At 50.4% G+C, this 8,605-nt stretch overlaps 1 long non-coding RNA gene across 3 annotated transcripts; it reads right to left on the reverse strand.

The window, feature by feature from the left end:
* Positions 1 to 388: 388 nt before the first annotated feature.
* Positions 389 to 8,346, reverse strand: LOC125930155 (uncharacterized). 3 transcript variants are annotated; one of them, XR_007460090.1, is made up of 5 exons: positions 7,846 to 8,346; positions 4,534 to 4,680; positions 4,021 to 4,142; positions 3,354 to 3,568; positions 389 to 660 (listed from the first exon to the last, which is right to left on the reverse strand). It is a non-coding gene; the product is annotated as an uncharacterized LOC125930155 (long non-coding RNA). The 3 variants fall into 3 exon arrangements; XR_007460091.1 differs by lacking the exon at positions 4,534 to 4,680 and having other exon boundaries at positions 7,846 to 8,340; XR_007460089.1 differs by lacking the exons at positions 4,021 to 4,142; positions 4,534 to 4,680 and having other exon boundaries at positions 7,846 to 8,329.
* Between the last annotated feature and the right edge of the window lie 259 nt (positions 8,347 to 8,605).

Below are 8,605 nucleotides of genomic sequence, written 5' to 3' on the forward strand. Positions count from 1 at the left end.
CCGTGTTGTGTACAGAAAGCACATGGGATTTGGCGAGATCTCGGTCTCATTTTCCTCAGGCCTGCCCCGTTCCCTCCCGAGAGAGACGCAAAATACAGGATTAGTGCGAGGATTAAATGAGGCGACATGTAAAGAGCCTGGCGCACAGGAGGTTATCGGCAAATACTAGGTGTTTACAGCGGATATGAAATCTCCGCATTAGGGCCGAGGGGGAAGGCAGAAAAATGACTCCCCGTGACTCCGGGCTATGGGTCAGCCTCTCCGAGCTTGACTGTCACCAGCCCCAATCTTTGTCCACGCTTTGGGACCATCTTCTCTAACTCAGTCCAGGATGTATCCCCCCCCAACCCGTGGCGAGCGTGCGACAAAATGCAACCCCTTTCCAGGCTTGCCGATGCGTCACCGTTTATCTGAATCAGAGTTGAAACAAAGGATGAAAAACATCAGAACATCAACAAATTCTAAACCGTTAGCAAAAGACAGTAGGAACTCTCCGGACGCCAGACTGCCCGAAAATGGAAAGTGGGGCAATGGCGCCACCAAGTGGTGAAACTGCGAATGACACGCTGCCTGCTGGTTTTTTCATAAACTTCATCGTCCTCAGCGGTGCCTGGGAACCGGATCCAAGGCTTGGCTCATCAGAGAGGAAGGTTGATGGAGCTGTAGAGAGTGGAAACAGAGCCAAAGAAATGAATCCTTTCTAGGGGGAAAAATAATAAATAATTGTATAATTTACGGCTTGCTAGTGACACAGGGAAGTAATTCGCAAAATGCTGCCCTTCTACAAGAGGCCTCAAAATCACCTGGAGAGCCCGATAAAGGTGCAGATTCCTGGCCCCTCCCTGGACCTACTGACCCGGAACCTCTGAGGATGGTGACTGGGAGTCTGCATCTGTAACAGGTACCCTGGGCCGCCTGGGGAATGTCAAAATGTGGGACCAGAGAATGAACAGAAGCCAATGAATATGGAGCCATGAAGGTTTCCCAAACTCGTTCTGTTAAAAAAGAGAAAGGGTAAACGATGAACAGAGGAGGCTGATCACATTTAAAAGAGCCAGAGGGGCGCCTGGGTGGCTCAGTTGGTTAAGTTTCCAACTCCTGGTTTCAGCTCAGGTCATGATCTCACGGTTCCTGAGTTTGAGCCCCGCTTTGGGCTCTGCGCTGACAGGGCTGAGCCTGCTTGGGATGCTCTCTCTCTCTTTCTCAAAATAAATAAATAAAAGAGAAACCTGAACGGAAAGGGAACCCTGAACACTAGATTGGCACGTGCCCAAGCAGGCGCACACGCGCACACACACACACGCCTGTACATGCAGCTGAACGACTACATGGATGGGGGTTTTGTTTGCTGCACCGAGGATTTTTAAGATCCTTTCCTTTCTTTGTTAAATCAGGTACAAGTGAAGTTGCTTAAGCTGAAGTACTTCCCACACATTTCGGTCCTGAGCAATCCAGTTACATTGTGGGACCTTTAGCCCTTACCTTAGATCTGCTTTCCCCGCCCTTTGTCAGTTTTAGATTAGACAGACTCCAAGACCCAGATGGGCCGTATTTATTTCCAAGGAGAGAGAAAACAGTGCTTTCTCTGGCATTTGTCTTCTCCCAGGGGCCAGGAAGGTGACTGACAGATAGTGGGCATTTCAAATATTTGATGAACGGAATGAATAGGTGATTGGATGGAAGGAAGGAAAGAGGGAAGGAAGGGAGGGACGGAGGAGGGGAAGGGGGAGGGAGGGAGGAAAGAAAGGAAGGAGCTGAGCAGATGTGTGTGTCCTTTCCTTTCAACATTCCCTTCTTCCTTCTCCCCTGCAATCCATCCCTGTAACATGCCCCAGTAGCAACTCTGGTTCGAGTCTCCTTGGTCCTTTTCCACAATGGCGGACGGAGAGCAGCTGTGCTATGGAAGTTCAGCAGTTATGTGCAAACGGTCTGCTGATCTGAGCATGTCACGGACCTTTTGGTGGCTGATAAATGTAAAAATGAGACAAAACCTTCATTTGCAGCATTTGCCTATTTCTGTGGTGTAAATACTCCCACTGGGGTCCATTTCAAGCCACAGTGTGATGTCACTGAACACAGAAGAGGTGCACAATCGTGTAGTATTTTACCATATAGATAGAATCGTAAGTAGCCCCAAGCGCAGAGATCATAGTAAAATGTAATAAAGTAACAAAGAGGTGATGAGTTTTGAGTGTTTATTCCCTTTGTGTCTGATATAATTTATTTAGTTATAAGTTACCATTTTTTAAAAATAAATCGTGTTTTTGCAAAATTCCTTTAACGGGGACAGTCGGGTCTCATGAGCTGGTATGAGCCAGTTCCAACATATCATCCCTCTGCCCCAAGAAATGTTCTGTCACTACCATAAGGCCAGAGGTGGAGGGCCAGGGAGCCAAGCTTGGGGGGGGGGGGTAGCTGCTGACAGGAGCTGATGAGAGAGGCTCTCAGGAGAGGGCTTTCTGAGGCAGCTATTATAGGGCTGTGCTGAGGGGGTTTCTCTCAATCTTTCCTCTTGAGGTTGGCCCTCCACTGGGCATGGAGTGGTTGCTTCTCAAAGTCCTCCCTGGTCCGCTGCCTAGAGCTGGAGGGAGGGGGTGCAGCCTGCGTGTGCACTTCTAGGTCAACCCTGTCCAGCACCCAGCCCACAGGAGGGGTTCAGTGAACATTTACTGTTGAATGAATTAGCTGGTACAGAAGGCATTGGCCCAAGGTCAGAAGAACTCGGCTCTGGTCTTAGGTCTTGGGTCTGCCATTGTTGGGTTGTTCAACTCTGTGGTTTCTGGATCTCAGTTCCCTCGTCTGTTGGAGGAAGGAGTTAAGCTGCATGACTCTGAAGGCTCTACCAGAATCTCCAGGCCTCTCTTCTCCAGGAATATTGGCCCTGGGACCCTGTCATCAGCCCCAGCCTGAGGCCCTGACCTTCTCATCTCACCCTCAGGGCTTGACTTCATCATCGGGTCAGGGTTCTCCAACCCCTTAGGAGTTGAGCCTGGTGCCACTGATGTGAGAGGCTCCGATACATGGAAGACTTTGCTTCAGAGCCCACTTGTTCCATTCGTGGCAGGATTCCAGATCCAGGGACAGGATTTCCCCAGAAATTCTGGAGAGGGGTGTGTCTGTGCCACTAGGCTGGAACATGCCTTTAGATCTCAGCTGCCAGGGTTGCCCTGGTAATGCGTTCAGGGAAACTTCCAGCACCCATTCCCTTCCTCTCTGTCCTGGGGAAGTTGTCAGTGGGATAAGAAGTCCCGGCGAAGAGGGAATATACCCAAGCCACTGAATTGTACACTTTAAAATGGAGAATTTTATGTTGGGTGAATTATCTCAGTTTTAAAAAGCATGTGATTACTTACCAAAGCAGAAGCAGAAGAGGAGGAGGAGAAGGAGAAAGCAGTCACGAAGTGGCTCTTTGGCGGTTAAGAGAAGCCAAAGAATATTCCAAGAATCTCTGGACCAATTCCTGGTAGAGTTTTCCTTTTGGAAGAAGAACTCAAACTGAGTACATTCATCCTTATTTGATTTAATATGTTGGATAATTAGGTGTCTGATGGAACCCGAGTGCTGAGTCCTAGAAGAAAAACAGGTCAGAGTGTGAGATCGCCACCCTGTCCGGGGTAAGAAGATGGCGGGAGAACAGAGCAGGGTGTTGCCTGGACCTGCCTCAGCTCCAGCCTCCCCGGAATGTCCCTTCCTATGGATACCAGCTCCTGGTTCTTTACAGCTTTCAGACAAGTGTCAGCTGGGGGCTCCGGGTCCCCCTAGCACCCACAGCCTCTGATGGAAAAATCCCCTTTTCTCTTTTATTCAGCTGAGATTAAGTTGGAATTTTCCAAAAGGAACCTTTACTCAGAAACTTAGGGAACCAAAAAAGTACAAAGGTATTAGGACACACACACATACACACACACACACACACACACACCAAAACACAACAACCACCCATTCCAATAGAGGGTAGATTTCCACTGTGGTCAAAGTGCACAAAGTCGGAAGAAGACTTGGTGGGGTCTCTTCTCTTACCTCAAATGTGAGCAGGGGCCCCGCTCACAAAGACCTGTCTTTGGGGCCTTTGGTGTCTTTCCTTCCTGGTCTCCTCTGGGGTCCTCCTGCCCCCTGGAACTTCCCTGAAGCCATGTCTGAGGCTGGATATTGGAGAAGGAGTCTTCAGAGGCCATATCTCCAAGGGTTTAGGCAGGATTTTTTTTTTTTTTTTTTTTTGGTGCTACTTTCCAAATTAATTCCAGAATTACAGAGTGAGAGATCTGGTAGAAACCGTATTTACCACCTGGTCCAACTCATCTTTCTGGGAGGAGAAGTACTTTGCCCAGGAAGATCCACCATGTCAGGCTGGAAGGTGCTCATATGTGGCCACAGCGCTGGCCACCTGGCATTGGGCACCTCAGAAGCCAGTCCAGGCTCTTCCGTAGCTTCGGAGAGGAGAGGTCCTCATCCATGCAGCCCCGCCTCCCCCGGGCAGAAGAACCTTGAAAGGTGGTATGGGGGTGGTGGGAAGAGAGGAAAGTGGTGCCATACCAAAAATTCTGTTCTCTAGTGCATGGTGGGTGTTTTGCTGTAGGCGAGGCTGGACCAGATGGAGTGGGATGAAGGAGCCTGAGGGCCGGCCACTCCCACAGTCAGAGATCCTGAGGGACAGTCACCCCAGGCTCCATCTTCCTCAGCCTGCAAATACAGACCAGTTTACATTTACCTTACAACTTCGCGTCCCTGGGCTGGGCCTGCTCAGTTCGCAGGCCCCCAGTCCTCCTGCAGACTCCCTCACCCCACGTGCCTCCAGGTCTCGCTGAAAGTGCTCACGAATCGGGCCTGATGGCCCCCCTGCTACCTGTACTTCTCACGTCCCTGGCAGTCCTAGGCCCATGGCGGAACTGAATCCACCCTGGCCCGTCCCTGCTGACCTTGGACAACCGTCTGCAGACTTGCCAGACAGTGAAAGTCCTCTGAGGTGACAGACCGCTTGTTCCCTCTTTGTCACCCTCCCTCAGGGGCATCCCACAGCAAGGTAGGACAAGCCCGGACCCCAGATACTGCTGTTCTGAGTGGTACAGCTTTTTCAGGTCTCACCATCCCTCTACATTCTCACACACACAACCATTTCTCTCAAGGTGGGTCCCAAGGCGACTTCAGCCCTCCCATGTGCCCCTGGGGTATGCCAGGGTCTGGCTTCTTCTTTCAGAATGTGCCCTGTGGTCTCTTCCAGGGGCTTTTCAACTTGGCCTTGTCTGGGGTCACCCCATACCTAGGACATATTTTTTCATTCTAGAAGCACAATGGAAGTTGGAATTTGAATTGCTTTTTGGCTCAGAATTTTTTTCAGCCAATGTGGATTCAAATAGATATGTGGGACAGGAGTTCAGCGGGAGTCCACATCCGGCAGCCTGCAAATACCCACCTGGGATGCTGAAGGAAGGTGCTGAATAACCCAGCAGAAGCAGCTCCCCATGGTGTTTCAAGGGATTGTGGGGGAGACTTTGGGGGACGGAGGTCTATGCTCTCTCCAGCAGTATCTGACCCCCTTCCCATGCCCTCACACTTTAAGAAAATAGCTCATTAGGGGCGCCTTGGTGGCTCATTCAGTTAAGCATCGACTTCGGCTCAGGTCATGATCTCACACTTCTTGAGTTTGAGCCCCACTTTGGGTGAGGCCTGCTTCTCTCTCTCCTCTTTCTCTGCCCCTGTGGGATTTCTCTCTTTCTCTCTCTTTCTCCCTCTCTCTCTGCCTCTCTGGCTTGTGCCCCCTGTCTTTAAAAAATATATATATACACACATATGTGTGTATATACATACATATACACACATATGTATATAAAAATATAAAAAATATACATATACATATATATGTATATAAAAATATAAAAAATATTTTATATACATATATACATGTATATATTTATATACACATACATATATATACATGTATATATACACGTATATACATATATATACATATTTATATATATACATATATACATATATACACGTATACATACATATATATACATATATACATATATACATATATATACATATATATAAATTTCAAGTGTATTAGAAAAACAATATAGCTCACTGGCCATTTTGCTCTAAATCCTATGATTATTAAAGCTTTTGAGATTGGTCTTAGGCTCCTGGTACAGGGATACGCGTGGTAAGAAAGGATTCGTAGCATCATCTGTCCCCCAAAGGACCATGAGGTCACGTGAGTGTCTAAGGAATCTTTTCCAACTACAGGCCTGAATCAGGCTTGGCGGAGCCAACACAGCAGAGGTGGGAGTAGAAGGAAAAGATGGAAACCTGCAGGAGATGGTACCCGGCAAGCCGCTCGACGCTGAGTGCTCTGGGGGACACCTGCCGTCTAGTGCTCACGGCTCTTCATGGCCACGAGCCGCTGGTGTTGGTGATCCTGTCCTGCTTTAAGTATTGACTCCATTGGACTGAGCAAGGTCTGCCTCTAGCATAGATCAGAACGGATGGGTGGAAATGTGCTTCCTCTAAGTCAAAGGTCCCCCCTGGGTGAGGTCTGGCTCACAAATAGAACCATCTAGCTCTCTTCAGAGCTACTCTGAAGCTTGCCTCAGAACTTAGCCTACAAGATATCTGAGTGTTAAGAGTCACCAAAGCTAGACCTCACTCCATCCCCAGGGCTATCCGCGGCTTCAGCCCTAGACCCTGCTGGTACCCAGGATCTTGATATCTTTTTTTTTAAATTTTTTAAAATGTTTTATTTATTTTTAAGACAGAGAGAGACAGAGCATGAGTGGGGACGGGGCAGAGAGAGAGGGAGGCACAGAATCTGAAGCAGGCTCCAGGCTCTGAGCTGTCAGCACAGAGCCCGACGGGGGGCTCGAACTCACGAACTGTGAGATCATGACCTGGGCCGGAGTCAGACGCTCAACCGACTGAGCCACCCCGGCGCCCCAAGGATCTTGATATCTTTTTACACACAGTTGCTATGTAATAATTACGACTTGGGCATCCAGGACCCAGAGGAAGGGGTTCCTGGGGGATGGCCAGAGAAGGTGGTCACGACTTGGTCGAATGGAGAGGAGGGAGGGACCAGGAGTCAGTAACCAAGTTGGGGCATGTCCAGCGTGGTGAGACCAGTCTCTAGTCGACTGCCTCTGTCGTGGCTGTCTGCCGGAAATCTTGGTCCTGGAGTGACCACGTGGCTGACAACATGCCCTTTTCATGGGAGAGCATGAGAAAGGCAGAGAAGGGCCTGGGCCAGTGCAACGGACTGTCTGTACAGCAGCTAAGGAGTCAATATTCCAACGGATAACCATCTGGACCCAGGATACAGAGAATCTCAAGGCAGTTATCACCTGCCAGGCAGCGCTGAAGGCAGTTCAGACATATTTTCTCATCTAACCTTCATAACGATCCGTTTCACAGACAGCGAAACTGGGGTGTAGGGAGGCTATGTAACTTGCCCAAGGATCTACCAGCAAATGGAAGGGCAGGATTTGACCTGCGGGTCTGGATCTAGGGTCCATGCCACACCCAACCGTGAAGCTATACTTTCCTCAGGTCAGGGCCTGGTTGTTGGGTCCCGGGGAAAATGCACAGAGGACAAAATATGGCTTTGCCCTCGGGACACCCGAGTGGATGCTTTCTATGTGGCTGTTTGATTCATTTCAGCGGTGGAGCCTGGAGATGCAAAAGTGAACAAAACTCCCTCCAGGAAACTCCTACTAAACTAGAATGAGAGGCGGCCTCTAGGATCCGCCATAATAGCCTGCATATGACATGTGCTCTAGCAGAACAGACACGGGCAAGGCAGCCTGAGGGACTGGGGTGGGGGGGGTGGGGGTGGGGGGGCACACTTACCAAAATCCAGCCCCGGCATGGGTGCAGGGGGAGCAGGGCAGCTCACCACCCAGGGCCTTCTAGATGCAGAGCACCAGGAGGGCACTGGATACTCTAGGCAGGGTGGGGAGCGCACAGCTAGAGCTAGGCCCAAGGGACTCAGAGGCTCTGGCCTAGCAGAGAAAAAGCAACTTCCGGTTTGGCCGGACGGAAGGATCTGTGCGGGCGAGTCAGGTGCTTCTGGAAGTTTGGCTGCAGCTGTGAAGAGTTTGGGTCCGAGGAAACGGCAGCTACTGGGGGCCTTTAGGTGGACGCTGCATGAGCAGAGTTTGATTTTATGAGAGCTCTCAGGGGCCAGCGCAGCGGGTGGATTGGATTGGACATATCCTAGCTGGGAGACCCAAGGATGGGTGGGACAGCGCAGTCATCCAGCTAAAGATGGCCCAGGTCGTAACCAGGGGGTGGGAGGGGGAATCCAGGGGAGGGCATGGAGGCTGGAACGGCCGATTGCCAAGGCGGGGGGTGGAGGGGGAGTGGGGGTGCGGGGGGCAGCGAGAAAGAAGGAGGCCAGAGGACTCCCAGGCTTCTCAGCGGGGCAAGTGGTGACCTCATTACGCAAGACGCAAGAGGCAAGACGGTAGGAGGGGCGGAGACGCCACAGAGGCGGTTGCTCCACCCCCTCTCGGGTTTGGTTCCCCAGGTGACCAGACTTACAGCAGATTTTCTAAACGTGGTTCCCACACCACTGCTTCCCTCAGAATCAGAATCATCTGGCTTGTTT

This window comes from Panthera uncia, chromosome A2, assembly GCF_023721935.1.
Source record: "Panthera uncia isolate 11264 chromosome A2, Puncia_PCG_1.0, whole genome shotgun sequence".
NCBI lineage: Eukaryota > Metazoa > Chordata > Mammalia > Carnivora > Felidae > Panthera > Panthera uncia.